Source organism: Rousettus aegyptiacus, unplaced genomic scaffold (assembly GCF_014176215.1).
Source record: "Rousettus aegyptiacus isolate mRouAeg1 unplaced genomic scaffold, mRouAeg1.p scaffold_m13_p_8, whole genome shotgun sequence".
Lineage (NCBI taxonomy): Eukaryota > Metazoa > Chordata > Mammalia > Chiroptera > Pteropodidae > Rousettus > Rousettus aegyptiacus.
The window spans coordinates 52,937,483-52,954,409 of record NW_023416311.1 but is presented as its reverse complement, the minus strand read 5'-3'; positions in this window follow the sequence as shown (position 1 = coordinate 52,954,409).

Below are 16,927 nucleotides of genomic sequence, written 5' to 3'. Positions count from 1 at the left end.
ATCCAACCAGCAGAAAGGAGGGTGACACATTCTTTCTGCTTCGTTCCATTAGCAAGAACCAGGCACAAGGCCTCATGCAGATACTGGGAGAGCTGGGAAATATAGTCTATGACTAAGCAGTTGTTTCCATGGATAATTCTACTTGATGGGAGAACACAGGGATTGGTGGGCATCTGAATGACTGAATGAATTAGAAAACCAGCAACTAATGTGGCTTAGGATCAAAAAACAGTCACCAGAACAAGTTTCCTCCCTAAGTGGAGAAGAGGGATTAGAAAGGAGGACTTTCAAAAATACATAAATATAGTCTAGAGATGGAACAGGACAGTCCTAAATTGTGGCTTAGCTACAAATAGAAATTGTACAGCCAAGTAAAACTGCCCAAACAAGTCAAATTCCTTAGCACTAAACAGGGAGACGTGCACAGGTTACCTCTAGATATTGACTGAATTGTCCATAACCCGCACAATCTGGAGTAAACCGAGTGGTTGCCTCATGAAGCAAGCAGTAATGCTACACATAAAAGGTTTCAGAGAAAGAGAATAGTTGTTTAACTTTGTAATAATAGCCTGGATTAAGTGACCAGCTTTTTTCATGTTCATCAAAAATATCAATAGAGCCTTACCAAAGGCAGTTTACCTACCCTATGGATAACCTTGCATTGTTGCCATTTTATTTATCTGTGTTGCAATCGGGTGAGTCTGAGGTAGCAAGACAGCTTTCACCTTCTTAATTTTTTGCTTCTTAAGCCATGACCCTGTGTACAGAAAATTCAACCCTTAAGATATGGTACGTCCTTCACACACTTTATGGGCCTGTGGGTGCACATTTAATCTCTTTAGTCACAGATGTGAGGCTGACAAAGAAAATGAGTCCTCTGTTGCCTTCTCAGGAGATTCTGCTCAAAGATCTCAAAATGATCTAAAGCAAATCAATAGATAAATACATACAGATACTTAGGCATGAAATTGGAGAAATATCTGTCAAACTTGCAGGTATTTATTATAAATGGGAGGCTTTAAATGCGGCCCCATTACATAAATTCTAGTGGTAGAGGCACTATGAAGAGATGATTTAAGTAGGAACAATGGGTGGTAAAGTGGTTAGATAAAATTTAATATAGGAAAAAAACAAGATGATGCATTTAGCAATAAATAATTCAAACTGTAGGTACAAAACAGTTCTGAGCTAATAGTTGTGATTACGAAAAAGGACTTATGATGGATAGAAATTATTTGTATTAGGTTGCTATGATTTTGAAAGTAAACCAAACGAGGTATAACTGGGCAATTTTAGTACATAAGAGAAAAAAATCAAGTAATTATTATTTTCCTCATGTGAAATGATGGTGTGCCCACATCTGAAACATAAGTGTGGACAACATTGAAGTGCACTGTACAGATGGACCTTTAAAAGACAATCTGGTGTGATGTATGTATTCTATGGACATCTTCTCATGCTGCACCATAGAACCCACTGCAGCATCTACACTGAAGCTCTGCTGTTAGACTGCTAATGGCCAATAGCAGAGCACAGAATTAACTGTTTCCCCAAGAAGAAAGATTGTACAACTATGACAAACCTATATAGTAAAAACTCACTTAGTTCTTCCACCAAAAGACCTATAGCCTCTTACTCAGATGACTGAATACTGGAGGGGGAGGGGGAGGGGGGAGGGAGAAGAGTATCATACGACATTTTGAGAACTATTGAATCTAACATTCTGAATTGACATTGATACTTGGAGTCCCAAACCCTCATTATAACCTCCTCATTAGAGTAAAGTCCAGGTAACAAATGAAATCTTAAATAAAATACAACACAACCACTGGCTCCACAGACACACCAAGTACTCATTTCCTTGAGTATATAGTTATCTTTTGAAGCTGGAGTGTCCTTCACATTGATTCTTGGACTATAGGGTTAGCACTATCATAGTGGGAGAAGCTGAGTGAAAGCCTTTGAAACTGTCTCCATCCTTCGGCCAAGAAAATAAACCAAAACAATATCACATCATGAAAGAATGATGGAGATTATTGCTGTCATTAAAAATCTGAATATTTTCAAAGTGTCTCTGTCATATGTTTGTATAATTCACCAGTTCGGCTCCTGCAGAAACTGAAAAGTTCAGGGAGAATGGTAGTACTCTACCAGAAGTTCAACCACATAGTAGCCCTGATCACATCTGGCAGACCACACATGGTTTCATTGCTAGAGGATATTAATAAGGCCTCTTTTTCTACCTTAGTTAAAAAAAAGGACCAGACAGTTGCATTTACTTGGAATAGGCAAACTACTTATCTACAGTTTTACTCCTAGGTTATAATAACTCTATTATAATAACTCTCCTGCCCTCTGTCATAGTATCATCCAATGAGATATGGGCTGTCTGGACATCCCACAGAAAATCAAATTGATCATTACATCATTGACTTCATGCTTATTAAGCAGGATGAGTAATAGGTAGCTAGAACACTGGAGAGACTGGGAGATATATTCTCTAAAAGTTTAGGGATGCCAAGGTGACAGACAGCATTGGAGGCTACACAGAGACCTAACATGAACTCACACTTCCCTGGGCCTCCTTTACCACTTTCATCTCTGAATGTTTAACATGCTATCAGTGCTGAGTTCCCGATACAACACTATGCCTGCAGGAGACCAGCAAGTCACCTGGAGGCAGTTTGAGTACTTTCGGTCTCTTTTATCTTGAAAGGACTGACAGTTTAACGCCAGGGGAAAATACCTATTCCAGGTATGAGCTTGCTTTCCCTGCCCACAAATCCTCAGCTAGCCCACTATCTAGGTACTGACAGAGTCCTGAGCCATAAACATGGATTCCCACACAACACAGCAAGGGTAACTAATTCTGATCAGTAGGAGGAGGTATTGCTCCTTTGACATAGGTGGGGACAGAAGGGAGATGTGTGGAACTCAGGTGATCTGCCTGGGCCTCCTTCAATACTTTCTTGATCAATTGTGAGTGCAGACATGCAGCAACCCTGACGTGAGAAAGGAATGGCTACAAGGGTCACATAGCATGTTAGCTATGATTACTAATAAGGTAGCTGTGAATGAGAGGCATTTTGAAGGAATAGTGGAGGGGAGAGACAATGAGTACCATTTGCAGACCTGAACCCAAACACAGCAACATAGTTGTTTGTCCCACTAACCTCCTTCTTCTAATTTATCCCTTAGAAAGAGGGATCCATAGGAACTATGGAGAAGCTGGACCCTAGACAAAGATGGAGAAGTGAATCTGTGTAACATAAGGGGTGGATTTTGAAAGCCATGAGAGTAAGTTCCTCAGATCTCTCTTCCAGAGAGTCTTCTCTGAGGGTATATTTTGTAATAGCCTCAGCTGCTACCCATTTGTAATGCATCGCAGCATTCACACTAAGTCTATGCTCTTCCTGGACACCTGCCAGCCAATGGCCCACGCAGCTGGGATGCCAGAGTAGAAACATTCATATCCCATGAAACTTCTTTAATGCACCACATTTGCTCTGAGACTATGTATTGACCTGAGTGCAACTTCTCAACTGCACTGCAATGTGAGGCTGTTCCTACCAAATCCTTCTCCTTTCCTTCTTTGCCTTTACAGGTGTCAGATCTGCCTCATGGTCGAGGCACTCCTTGCCTACTTCTGCTCCCCCTCCTCTTGTATCCTTTATGGGTATTTTTCCTCAGTCATCTCTTGTACATCTAACTTTATGTGGATTTCTGCTTATCAGGGGACCTGAACTACACCATAGCAGTCCATTTCAGTAATTTTATAAAGAGAACATAGACGAGGTCTAAATTTAGGAAGGACAGCTAGAAGAAGCTAGAAGGAGGCTACTAAATTAGTAAAATGTGAAGCTATGAAGAGCACATAGCTTGAGAGTTGATGAGATTGAGAGCTACACATTTATATGAGATGAGGATAAATTTTCCAAACACAAGCAGCCTTGGCTGCAAAATTGTCTACATCTCAATAATGAGTCAGAGAGACAGAATGAAGGAAAGGTCAGAGGATGAAGTTAGGGGTAAGACTAGAACAGATCTTATAAAGAAGTCCCACAAGGCAAGTAGCCACCCACATCCTGATAGCTTGTGAATCAAAAAGGGTGGTAGGAATAACAGATATTGTATTTATATAAATTATAAACTTTGCATATAATAATGAAAAAAATATAATGGTCATCAAAAAGCTTTAGCAAGTTAATATAATGCTTATAGGAAAGCCTGTGCTAATCGCCCATGTCGCTCTCTTTGGAGTGTTGTTGGCAAGATAGCGCTGTCCAAAGTGGACCACGTATCCAATCTGGCTTGCCAATTCCTGTTTATTATGTCCTCAACACAAACCCGGTGATCTTTTTTGTAAGTCTCTATTTTGAAGTTAAATCATAATAAAAATTTTTTGTTAAAAAACATGCATATACATATGAAGATTATACTATCGCCTAATTTGTGAATTATTTGAGGCCTCAGCCTAAAACAGCAGCAGTTATAGTGGACACTTTTCATGGAGAATTAATTCAAATTGTTTTACATCAGCCACAAAAGAGCTTTCAGGTAATAACTGTTGTTTTCTCATGACTTGGTCTAAATTTGAATCTATGATTTAAGTTGACATTGTAGAATATTTTATCATACATTTAAATAATACCAAACCTAACCAAGGGCTCCATTTATTTTGTTTCCTTTTGCACAAGCTAAACTTAATTTTGTAGTAGTTTTAGTTTTTTGGGAATCAGTACTCATTTTCTTAAATTAGCTTCAATTTCATTACCTTTTCATAATCTAAATACATAATCGTTCCAGTTTATTTTTAACTTACAAGGAAACTCACAATGACAAGTTTGGCACATCTTCACTTGTTCTGAGTTGTTTATATGGTCAAATTCAGTTATTAAGGCTTAGATCCAGGTTATGCTCATAGCTCTGGCCTGGGGCTTTCTTCTGTGCCTCTGCCTAATTTTGTGGGGGCATCAAGAGGGACATTATGTTCATGTGATATGATGCAAAACCACTGAGCTCATCCAGAGGGTGGGGATTTGGGCGCTGGTCCTTGCTTCTTCCTTCCCAATGTGTACAAATAAACATCCCGGTCTCTGGCTTCTCTGATTGTACCAGTCACAAGTTGTCAGATGATTTCTTTGTTCCCATTTTGAATGATTGGAAATAACCATTTTAGCCTGATTTTACAAACACAGGCTATTTTTTCCTATTTCTAACAATTTCAACTCTTAAAGATATGGTTTTAAGTTTCTGAGTTCTGGATGGCAGGAAGTTAACTTACCTTTTTTTTTTTTTAATAAAGAATGTCAAAAGCAAAAGCTAGATCTTTCTTTGTCAGATTTAAGCCTTGAGGGAAATTTTTAAATAAGAATTTTGGACTAAATATTGCAATTATTCTTTTTCTTGTTACCTTTTTTTTAATTAAATGTATTCTTTTAAAAAATCTCTTCCCCACCCCCGTGCTTGACAACCATCAGCTGTTCTCTAGATCTGAGTCTGTTTCTGCTTTGTTTTGCTTTATTTTGGTTTTTTTGTTTGTTTTTTTAGACTCCATGTGTAAGTGATATCATAAAGTACTTGTCTTTCTCTGTCTGATTTATTTCACTTTTAGCATAGTACCCTCTACAGTCATCTATTTCTTTGCAAATGGCATGATTTCATTCTTTTTTATTGCTGAATAATATTTATTGTGTATATATATGTATGTATGTATATATTTGTACATATATACATATATATGTTTTATCTATTCATCTATTCATTCATTTATCTACTGATAGAGATCTAACTTGCTTCCATATCTTGGCTTTTACTGGTAATGTTGCAGTGAACTTAGGTGTACATATGGTGGTTCTATTTTTAATTTTTTGAAGAACTTCTATACTGTTTTTCATAGTGGCTGCATCAGTTTACAAGCCTACAAAAAGTGCATGAGGATTCCTTTTTCTCCACTTCCTCGCCAACACTTGTTTGTTGATTTGTTGACCATGACCCTACTGACATGTGTGAGGTGATATTTCATTGTAGTTTTAATTTGAATATCCCTGATGATTAGTGATGTCGAATATCTTTTCATAAATCTGTTGGACATCTGTATGTCCTCTTAGGAGAAATGTCTATCCAAGTCCTCTGGCCATTTTTTAATTAGATTGTTTGGGATTTTTTATGTTATTAAGTTGTACAAGTTCTTTGTATACATTGTCAGATGTCTCATTTGTGAATATCTTCTCTCAGTCAGCAGGTTGTTTTTTTCATTTTGTTGATGGTTTACCTTACTGTGCAAAAACTTTTTGGCTTGATGTAGTCCCATTTGTTTTTCTTTTGTTTCCCTTGCTCAAGGAGATATCTCAAAAAAGATATTGGTAAGAATGATGTCAAAGAATTTATTGCCCATGTATTTTTCTAGGAGTTTTATGGCTTTAGGTGTAATATTTAAGAATTTTATCCCTTTCGAGTTTATTTTTGTATACAGTGTAAGAAAATGGTCCAGTTTTTTTTTTTTGCATGTATCTGTCCAGTCTTGCTAACACTACTTATTGAAGAGACTGTCTTTACCTCATAATATACCTTTGTCTATTTTGTCATAGATTAAAACCATATAAGCAGAGATTTGTTTCAAGGTTCTTTATTCTAGTCTGTTGATCTATGTCTCTTTTTTATGTCAGTACCATAAAGTTGTGATAATTGTAGCTTTGTAGTGTAGTTTGATATCAGGGAGCCTGATGCCTACCACTTTGTTCTTTCTCAGGATTTCTTTGACTATTCAGGTCTTTTGTAGTTCCATATAAATTTTAAGGTTAGTTGTTCTAATTCTGAGAAGAAAACCTTTGGTATTTTGATAGGGATCACATTGAATCTGTATATTACTTTGGGTAGTAAGGACATTTAAACGATATTAATCCTTTCATTTATTTGAATCTTTTTCAATTTTCTTCTTCAATGTCTTATAGTTTTCAGAGTGCAGATCTTTCATCTTTTTGGTTAAATTTATTCCTAGATATTTTATACTTTTTGATTCACTCGTAAATAAAATTGTTTTCTTAATGTCTCCTTTCGATTGTTCATTACTGATACATAGAAATGCAACATATTTCTGTATATTGATTCTGTATCCTGCAATTTTGTTGAAGTCATTTATTCTAATAGTTTTTTGAATGTATTCTTTAGAATTTTCTATGTGTAGTATCATGTCATTTGCAAATAATGGGAGTTTTACTTCTTCCTTTCAATTTGCATGTCTTTTCTTTCTGTTACTTATATGATTGCTGTGGCTAGAACTTCTAATACTGTGTTGAATAGAAGTGATAATAGTGGACATCTTTGTCTTTTTCCAGATCTTAGAGGAAAGGCTTTTGACTTTTCACCATTGAGCATGATACTAGCTATGGGTTTGTCATATGCTACCTTCATTATATTGAGATATGTTTTTTCTAGATTACTTTGTTGATAGTTTTTATCATAAAAGGATGCTGAGTTTTGTCAAATGCTTTTTATGCATCTGTTGAGATGATCATCTGGTTTTATCCTTTATTTTGTTAGTAATGTATCTCATTGATTGATTTATGGATGCTGAACTATCCTTGCATTCCTGAGATGAATCCCACTTGCTCATGGTGTATAATCCTTTTAATGTATTATTGGGTCTGGTTTGCTAATATTTTGTTGGGAATTATTGCATCTATGTTTATGAAAAATATTGGCCTGCAATTTTCTTTTTTTGTAATGTCTTTATCTGATTTTTGTATCAGGGTAATACTGGCTTTATAAAATAATTTTGAAAGTATTTCTTCCTCTTCAATTTTTTGAAATAGTTTAAGAAGGATAGGTTTTAATTCTTCTTTGGATATTTGGTAGAATTCACCTGCAAAACTACCTGATCCTGGACTTTTATTTGTTGAAAGTTTTTTAATTACTGCTTTAATTTCATTGCTAGAAATTGGTCTTTTTAGATTTTGTATTTCTTCCTGGTTCAGTCTTGGAACTTTATATACTTCTAGAAATTTATCCATTTCTTTTAGATTATCGAATTTTTTAGTATACAATTGTTTATAGTATTTTTTAATGATTCTTTGTACTTCTATCATGTCAGTTGTAACTCCTCTTTCATTTATAATTTTACTTATTTAGTCTCTCTTTCTTAATGAATTTGGCTAAAGGTTTATATTTATTTATCTTTTCAAAAACCAATTCTTAGTTTTATTGATCTTCTCTATTTTTTTTAATTTCTATTTTATTTCTGCTCTAATCTTAACTATTTCTTTCTTTCTGCTTGCTTTGGATTTTGCTTATTCTTCCTTTTCTAATTCCTTACAGTGTATAGATTGTCATTTGAGCTTTTTCTTAAGTCTTAAAGTAGGACTGTGTAACTGTGAACTTTGCTCAAAAAATTGCTTTTGCTGCATCTCATAAATTCTGAAAAGTTGTGTTTTCATTTTCAAAGCATCGGGGGCACTGGCCTACAGAGCCAGAGCAGCTCCAGATGGGGAGGCCAGGTGCGTGTAATAATGTCCAGTTGATCCTGCCTGCTCTTTGTTCAGGCCAAAATAGGCTGAGAACGCACTGTTGAAACCTTGCAAGAAGACCAGGGCACCAGGATAGAGTTTCCACCCACTCAGTGGAGGTGAAGGGGGACGGAAACAGTGGTGCTCACTGGCCTCTCCAGCCCTGTAAGATTCCCACATTCCCTTGAGATTTCTTGTGGCTATATAGTCTTCTCTATACAGTTTCCCTCAGGTTTGAGGTACCAAAAGTGGTCCCATGTAGAAAAGACCTCTATGCAGGCATTATATGCTGGGTGGTTTCCGAAGCCAGTTAGAGCCAAGCAGTTACTCACAGCACCTAGGGCGCGAGCCTGAACGCTGAAGCAGCTCTCAGCATGGAGACCAGGTAAGTGTGGTGATGCCCTTCTATTCCTGCCAGCTCCCTTTGTTCACAGGCAAAAGTATCTAAGAGATATAGCTGTGAACTCCCTGTATGGTCTAGCCGGTAGGCCAAAGCACCTGAATTGAGCTCCTGCTTGCTCTAGGAAATGTAAACTATGGCGCTCACCAGCTCCCCAACCCCGGAGAGTTGTCACAGCTGGGGGAGTGAGGCGCTCCCTCATCTTCCCATGTCTTTTATTTGTTTGTCAGAAGCTGTTTATTCAGTGCTAAACCGTCTCCCAGGAGTAACTGCCAGCTATACACATGTATATTTGATTTTGCTCAAATCAAATGAGGGGATGAGTTTAGCGTCCTCCTATGCCGCCGCAATCTTGGACCTGCAAATGTTGTAAATTAGCATTATTTTATTCTTTATCAATTCATTAACTAGAAATTTTTTCTTGATGATCCCTACTATCTAGATATTGGAATATATAAACGAAGTAGCATTCAATTCAAGACTTTTCAAATAGTAGACCTATTTGAGACTTTAAGGTTCTTGGGAGAGATAAAGTTAACAAACGTGAAATAGATATAGAACGAGTAAGGGTAAACAGTGTGGTACTGAGTTTAAGGATAACTGGTGTTTGGAACAAAAGAGAAATCAGTGAAGATCAATATAATAAAGGAAAGCTTTATGGAGGAGGCAGTATTTGAACAAGGCTTGGATGATGAACAATAGTCCTAGCAGTAAGCAAGGTGATTACGAACAATAGTCCTAGCAGTAAGCAAGGTGATTACGAGCAATGGTCCTGTCAGGATGCAGACCTTACCAGTCCCGTGACTGGGGTGCTATCGGGTTCAAAGAAATAAGATAGCTTACCTTTCTAAGCCTAATTTTCCTCGTCGGTATAATGCTGTTAATAATAGAAGTACCTACTTCATAGTTTTGCTTATTTCGTTTTAGAAAATGGCAAATATATGCAAAGTGCTTAGCCATTAATGTTACCTATGAGTATTAGGCAGAGAGATGGGAACATATTGAAGAAAGAAAGAAAAAGGGTCAGAGAACAAAGATGGGGTGGATGGGAATATACCAATCTGTTTGGCTAGAATGCAGGGTATAGGGGTGGAATCGAATGAGAATAAACTAAATAGATAAAGTAGGATCATTTCAAAGGGAACTTAGAAGCGTGATATACATTTCATACATTCATTCAAATGATAAGTAACATCTACTATATAAAAGGCTCTGTGCTAGATCCTGCGGATTCCATGGTGAGTAGACTAATATCATCTCTCCCTTAATGGGCCATCAGTCCTTCGGGAAATATAAACATTAAAAAATTACAAGTGGGAAAAGAGAAATACAAAAGTTTGGAAAGTGTTTATATTACTCTGGATTTTATAAAAGTTGACGATATTAAAAAGAAACATTTTCTACCCATAAAGATAATTACTACCAACCTGTATGAGATAAAACATATGATTAGATATGACACACGATTCTGAGAGAGAAAAACAAAATCACTCTGTCTGCATAACACTAATCAATTTGATAGAACAAAATTAATCAAGTCTATAAAACCAATAGAGAATATGATCAAACTTCTGATATTATGTAAACACAGTTTTAGTTCTTAAAACCCCTTCGAAGCCTGTGTATCCAGCTCTATCTTTCTTCACACTTTGGACTGGCTCAATCAATGTATTCTCATTTTTCTTGTCTGAACATACTCATATTATTGCTATGTATATATAATTTCTGCAACCTATAACGCCTTTTTTTTAACCTCAGTATAATTTTGTCTTTCTCCCCCCACATTCTTTTCTCTGTGTTACAAGATAGTATATGGCCAAAACCTTCTTCCTGCACACTGGCTTTTTCATATAACCTGATTCAATTCAAAGACTATGTTTGTATCACTGAAATAGCCACTGGCTTGGATTTTATTCTATCCTGGGATATTATCTGGCCATAAGCATGGAGATTACACATAAGATCATCTTAATAGAGGCTGAGTTACAGTTTCTAATTCCAACTGGCTGATTTACATAAATAGTACCTTCTGAAAGAAATCCTATGTATTAATCAGGATAGGCTATTTTATATGCAATAACAAAAAGAACCAACCTTTATGTGACTTAACAGAGCAAAGATCTATTTCTCATGCTCAATATATAATCCATAGTAGTCAACCGGAGAGTATGGCTTATAATAGTCACTCAGAGCCCCAGGTAGATAAAGCTCTACCTTCCCAAGAGCTGCAATCTCACAAGAGCCTTTGGGTTTTAGCAGGATGGATTAGAAAACAAAGAGAATCACTCACATGCTCTTCTGTGCTTTAGGTCAGAGGTGACGCCAGTCACTTCACTCTCGTTTTCTTGGTCAGAGCATGTTACATGTTTGTCTAACTTTAATGGGGTAAAGACATGTAGTCCTCCCATGCTCTCAGAAGAATTGAAGGACCAGCACTATTAGTGAGTAATATCTATCATATCCTATGAGACAAATCGACCTGCCTGTTTAACAGACATGCTCCACAGAATGCCATTTGTTTACAGCAGAGACATTCGAAGTGAACTGAACTGTGACATTTAACAATTCTCAAATCATTTGTCACATAACAACTTTCTGTCAGTTTTACTACCTCTAACATCCCCATTCTGTAAACAACACTCAGATAAATTCTCAAATAGCTACCAAATGCAGAAAATGAACAAAGCCCTCTAGCATTTTAAGAGAAACGACAACTTCAGGACAAGAACAGATTTTCCCGTAATATCCAGGAAACATGTCCTCTTCTGCTAATTCACTTCGATGCTATTCCAGGAGAAATTCCACGACGTCAAATTACTTAGACTCTCTTTAATTTTACTCTGATAATATTCCCATAAACCTAGAATATCAAACTAACATTATCATTTCTAAGGTGATTGTTTTTCTAAAAGTTGGCATGGGGCTAACTTAGAGCCATAGGTAATCTAAAATGCATCATTCATATCAGGATTGACGTAGCACTATGACTTAAAGAAGGAAAGCCAGTAAGTGGATCTAAAATGAAATTTTTTAGTCACCAATGGTGACTTAAAATGAAATAGAATCGTGTTCATTAAGAATTTAAAATTTGAGGATGCAAAAGTATATAGACCTTTTTCTATAAAGGATTGTCATTTTATCATTCTCTTAATCTAGAACAGGTGTATTTTCTCTACTTTTAACTTCTGTCATTTGCATCGGTTTGGGTTATATACTCATCAGTTTCTTGCACCATGATGTAAACACCTTTGTTAGTGATAATCACTTTGGTCTTTTTATAATGATTATAAAATAAGAATGATACTTTGCACTGTGTATTTTTCTTCTAATCAGCTCAAAGCTTATGTCGCAATCAATATGATAGCTTTTATGTTGCAGTTGCAGGCTTGCATTGACATTCTAACACAAGCAGCTGTCATAAAGCAACCAAAGAAGAATGAGGCCATTATGTTGGTCTTATTGATTTAAACTAAGTGAAAGTGGCCCATATGTCTTCAAGTTGTTTTAGCGCTACTTCAGTTATGACTTAAAATTGTTTATTGAAAAGAAACATATGAGTTTTTAATTTTTTTGTCTCTTTAAAACATAATGTTCCTGCCCTTATAAAAATATGTAGCCACTGAACACCTCGCAGAAGGATGAGTTCTCTTCAAGCATTTTTTTCTAGAGTTGTAATGCTCTGCACTGAGCTTCCTTATGAGAGATTTGCTACCCTGCATATCTCCATTATGTTAATTGGTCTGAATGGATATTCCATTGATGATCTTGATCTCACAATCTTGCTTACTGAGTGAAACACCCAGATTTCCTAATTTGCTCATTTCCTTTACTCAGTTTATTTAACTGATTCAAGACAATTAATTCACCTGGTTATTAAGATTGTATGTCTTAGTATGGATTCTCTTAATGCAAAGCTTAAGACAAGGACTTGGATGCAGGGTATTTACTTAGTGGTTGACCTCAAAAGCAAGAGTGAAGGAAAAAGTTGGGGGGAAAAATACACACACACACACACACACAAATGTGTTAGGTACAATTCAGCCAGACCTCTGGGAAGCATGGAGACTATGTCCCACAATTGTTCCATTAGAAGGATGGAAATCCAAGGACACCCACCAGCTCAGCCGGTACATTAATACCCAGTATGTTCCCAGAGTGGTTTTGTCCATGGGCTGAGCAGGCGCTGTGGTTTTAGAGAGTATCTTAGGTAGAAAATGGGAAGACACATAGGGAGGCTTTAATGCTGGATGTTCTCAGCATGAAGCTAAAATTGCATAATCTGTGCCCTGCTGCTATGGCTAAAATCAGACTTAGAGTGAAGCATGGGACATGAGACAACAGAAGCGTATGCTACAATATAAATTTGGCATTAATGTTAAACATTTAAAATTAATTTGTCACTTCTTATGAAGCCTATAGGATATTGGCATGCACAAACTGAAACCTTTTTGTAAAATGTACAGCTCAGAGAACCTTTGTGACGTGCTACCAGGTATTATGATTTATGCCTTAGAAATTTTAGATACCGTCTTGTTACCATATTTAAGGAGACTGTGTAAACCCTCTCCTTTATCATGTCTCCCCTTTAAAATGGATGTGTGTACCTTTTGGGTATACTAAAGGGAGAAGACCTTTGGCTGGTCTCTTGTACAGATTCCACTTGTGCCTACCCGGTGAGACATCCAGTGCACAGACCATGGGTGCAGAATCTCTGCCTGGCAACATCCGCCAAGCTGCCGGAAACGTCACAGAGGCACACATGGCAAGAAAGTGTTAGTGCATTTTATCTGTTTATTATGTACCTTTAAAACTTTATTTTTTGCCCTGAGAAATTGATTAGAAATTATTGTAATATATGTGGTTCACTTATTTATTTGTATAGATATGTATGATACATATTACAAAGCATTTACATTTATGGATTATTCTGTCTGGTTCATAAACATCTTTTAAGCTCTCCAAAACAGAGACTATATTTTGTTTACCTTTGTGTATCCCATCACCCAGACAGTAGAAGCTGAATAGATTTTTTGTGGAATATAAAATTGTGATTCAATGAATGGCACAGAAGAAAGAGACAAAAGGTATTATAGAATATTCACTACTCGGGTAACTATAATACTTTATATAGATTATCTCATGTAATTTTCACAATAACCCTAAGGTAAGGTACTATTATAAATCCTGTCTCACCAATGGGAAACTCTGGTTGAAAAAAAAAGTGGAATACCTGGAGCAAAGCCATAAAATCGGTTGGTCGTGGAATGAGGATTTAAGTCAAGGCATCTAGACAGTTGGTGTCTGTAGAATATACTTATGATTTTCCTCTTTGGAGAAGGCTAGAGAAGAGGCAGTGGTATTTAGAATTTGTAAAGCCATTCTCTGACGTAACACAATGTCCTTCCTGAATTCATGCATTTCTGGCCTTTAGTGGTCTCTCCTGCTTGTTATATGTACCTTTGCCACGTGTTTGTAAAACTGCTTCTCTGTACTCACTACATGCCTTTCCCTGAGCCACCAGCAACTTGTTCAGCTAACAGATGAATTCAGGCCCAGGGCCAAAACATTGAGGCTTTTGCACTAACTTTACAGCCAGTTCAATTTCCTGGTGTTCCTTTGCCACATTTTTGGATTAATTCCTTTCTTTTGTCAGGTTAGCACCATCATCTTTTATCATGCCCCAAAGGGGGTACTACTTAGAATTACATAACAACAGGAAAATGCCAAAACTGCAGGAAAAACATGCTCTTACTGCTTCTGTGATAACTCTTTCTAAAACAGCATCGCTTATTGGTTATGAGCCTGGACTCCAGAGTCAAACAGCCAGAGTTCATTTCTGGTCTTGTTCCATGAACTTTGGTAGGGTATTTAACCATTCTGGACCTCAATTATCTCATCTGTGTAATGGAGATAATAATAGTATTACCTTATTGGGCTATTCTGAGGGTTAAATTAGTAACTACAAGTAAAACTTAAAGCACAGTCCCTGGCACATAATGAGCTCTATATAAGAATCAGCTGAAGAAATAAAAGCCCATCCAAGAGTATAAATGCTGGAATTTCCATTGATCCAAGTGTAACACTATGTGTAAGTTCTTTGAACAAAGAGAACTTGAACTGCTGGAAAGAGTTAAAAAAATGCTAGTTGTAAAAAACCCAAAACAAAATCAATTCTCATGTGCTATTCTGAGTATATGACTTCCGGCAGATAAACTGTCTTCAAAATTGCTCTAAAAAACCTTTCTTGACTTTAAACTTCTCTCTCCTTCCCCTCCCTGCCCGCCCCCACTCACTTGGTCTCTCCCTCTCTCTGTAGCTACAAAATAGTACTTCAAATCTTTACTATTCTAATTAATTTGCATAAACATCATGGCCCGAGTTAATTCCTTGACAAGGTTTCCTGGAAAATGGCTGAAGACAAAGACCACATTATATCATCCAGGGGACAAGTACCACGTGGTCTGATCCGTGTGGTGTCTTATTACCTCGTAAACACCTTGCCTCAGTAGGGTAGGACTTGTCCTCTATCTTTATCTGTTTTCCTTTAACATTGACTGCCCTCACCACCTGCAATAGGAACACCTTGAAAAGATTAATTATTAACTTCAAAAAAAGTCACTTCAAACACTTCAAAAGTCAATATAGAAGAGGGAAAACCCCAGTAACTGGTTGTGTAGCCAGTCACACTTGACATTGACTCTATCATTTTATTTATTCCTTTTTTCTGTCTTGAAAAACAATAGGTCAATTCAGTTTTATTACATCTGAGATATAAATGCATATGAGTTTAAGATGTGCTGGTGTTAAAATATTTATTGGTTAAATCTGACAGTCTTATTTACAGTCCTAGCTCCAAAGACCTGTGAGGTATATATTATTAAATGGAATCTATGTTAAGAAGTCTTACCCTTGGAATACATAATTTGCCTGTGTAGTTTCTTTGCACATGCCTGTTTTAAGCTAAAAAATGTCTGGATATTCAACTATTTTTTTAAATGTCTGTGGAATTGAGTATGCAATAAATCACTATAATTGACAGTTTTAGCAAGTCACAGAAGTGAACTCTATCACTGTGAGACTGCAGAGTTGCAACACAAAGATACCAAACCTGTCAGAAATTATGTTTTCCATTTTTTTCAAACAAAATACCAGGTCTCATGCTCCCCTTCAAATAGCTGTAAAAATGATTTGAAGGTTATTAGCTATCAAATATTTATAGTATAGGTATTTGGGACATTTTCGAGCTCCAATTAATTTAGTACATTTGATACATTTTAAGTACATAAAACGTACAAGAGACTGCCCTACTCCTTGTCAAGATGAAGCAAGCGACTGGCAATAGCTAACATTACTGGGTGCTCTGTTTGTGTAGGGCACTGTTCTAAGTACATTCTGAGTATTAATTCGTTTAATTGCCCACAACCCTATAAGAAGGTGGCATTATTTTTCTCATTTAAGAGATAAATAAACAAAGCTGAGAGAGGAAAATGATTTGCTGGAAGTTGCATATCCAGCAGAAAGTAGAGGTTATCTGACTCTAAAGCTGCTCCATTCATATTTCATTCTGGCCCATGAGGAGCCTTCAGTATAATGGGAGTAAGAAAGGGAATAGAATCAAATATATAAATCATAGAGCAAGCCATAAGATGTAGAAGTAAAAATGTCATGAAGTTGAAAAAAGAAAGAATTATACCCATTTTCATCAAAACTGAAAAGTCATTAAAGAAAGCTGCCTATTGATTGGCACATTAGGGATGGTTCGTACTGATGTAATTGGAACTGGCTCAAGGCTTTCTGGGTAGAGGGAGAGGTAAGAACTGAGGCACAGAAGTGGGGAAGTATGAAGCATGTCGAAGTGATAGCAGGTAGTTCGTTTGGTGAAGTACTGGATGCAGAAAGAGTAGTCAAGGTAGGTAAAACTGGAAAGGTAAAATGAGGTTTAAAAATATTAAAGAATGTGAAATGCTAGGTCAGAGAACTTTAGAACTTAGCAATGTAGAGATTTTAGAATTTCCGAATGAGT